Here is a 1304-nt window from a genome sequence, read left to right on the forward strand (position 1 = left end):
ACCCGCGGGGGGGACGCGGGGACGCGGGCTGGGGCCGCCACGCTGACACCTTCGGGGAGGCAAAATGGAATCTGGCCGGCCGGCTGGGCACCCGCAGCCAGCGAGGGAGGAAGGGAGGGAGGGAAGGAAGGAAGGAAGGGCGACAAAATATCGCAAAGATCCACGCAGAGAACAACAGCAAAAAAACAGCGACAAAAGCCCCTGTGCCTACCTTTGCCGGGGGCCAGCGGGCAGATCCCGGAGCGTTTGGGGTCGGTGGCTGTTCCCTTCTTTATGAAATGTTCGGCTCAGCCGGTGCTATTTGCATTCTTTCATTAGCACCTGTTTCAAGTAAGGAAGGAGAAAGCTCATTGCGAGATCAGCTTCCTCTCCGAATAAATTATAAAAAAAATTAAAAAAAAAAAAATATAGAGAGATGCAGGCTGCCAAATAATAATAACGCTAATAAAAATCAAAAAAAATACCACATGGATATTAAAGCCCAAAGTAGGCAGTTTAATAATGGGAGGTCTTGCAGGTTGTGAGCATGCTCCAGCCGGAACAAATCCTTCCTCTGTTATTCCTCTGAATAAAAATAAACCACGATCAAGAAACCCAAACGGAAGCTTCCTCCTAGAATCCCTGCTGCTGAAAAATATGTAATAAATTCAGCCCGAAGACGCAGACTCTAATCAGCAGCTGTTTTCTGGATCCAAAGCCAGCCAAAGCCTCTCTTGTCTTTTCCCACTATGAGTCGAGGCCTTTTTGAAAAGGGTTTTAACCTTTTAAAGACACAGCGCACCAATTATCACTTCTGGAGGACTGTCACTCACGGCGCAGGGAAATTAATAAAGCGGCAGCGGTGGCACAGCCGGAGCACGAGGAGGTGTGGTTTGCCCTGCCAGGATTGCCTCGGGGATATTATTGTATGATTATTATTTTTAATCGGACCCCCTCCCCTCTGGGGAAAAAATAATAATAATAATAATAAAGTGCGAACTCGCCAGCCGGCTCTGGGATAAATGCAAAGTCATTATAAAAAGGAGCAGCTGCTGGATGCCATTCCCGGAGTTCTGCCGTGGTTCCTTATCGGGGTTAAATTTGTTGCGAGTGAATTTTTCAGGATTAACAGTTTCCAGCCCGGCCGGGGCTGGGAGAGGGTTAACGCCATGCACAGAGCAGCTCTGTCAAGTGCTTCCCATCAAACTGAGGACCAGGCTGCGAAGTTTGAACCGAGCAGCTCTGGCACAGCAGCACCGCGTCCTTCCAGGGCTGGCATTTCGGGTTTTTGGTGAACCCGACCAAACCCCCCCCTCCCCCCCAAA

At 49.7% G+C, this 1304-nt stretch overlaps 1 protein-coding gene across 1 annotated transcript in view; it reads right to left on the bottom strand.

Annotated features, from left to right (window-relative positions):
- HIVEP3 (human immunodeficiency virus type I enhancer binding protein 3) overlaps window positions 1-754 on the bottom strand; it is a gene marked incomplete at its 3' end in the record, with an annotated part of 247675 nt that extends 246921 nt beyond the window's left edge. Inside the window, exon 1 of the mRNA XM_017743733.1 lies at window positions 212-754. The remainder of the gene's footprint in view (window positions 1-211) is intronic.
- Between the last annotated feature and the right edge of the window lie 550 nt (window positions 755-1304).

This window comes from Corvus brachyrhynchos, unplaced genomic scaffold, assembly GCF_000691975.1.
Source record: "Corvus brachyrhynchos isolate BGI_N302 unplaced genomic scaffold, ASM69197v1 scaffold580, whole genome shotgun sequence".
NCBI lineage: Eukaryota > Metazoa > Chordata > Aves > Passeriformes > Corvidae > Corvus > Corvus brachyrhynchos.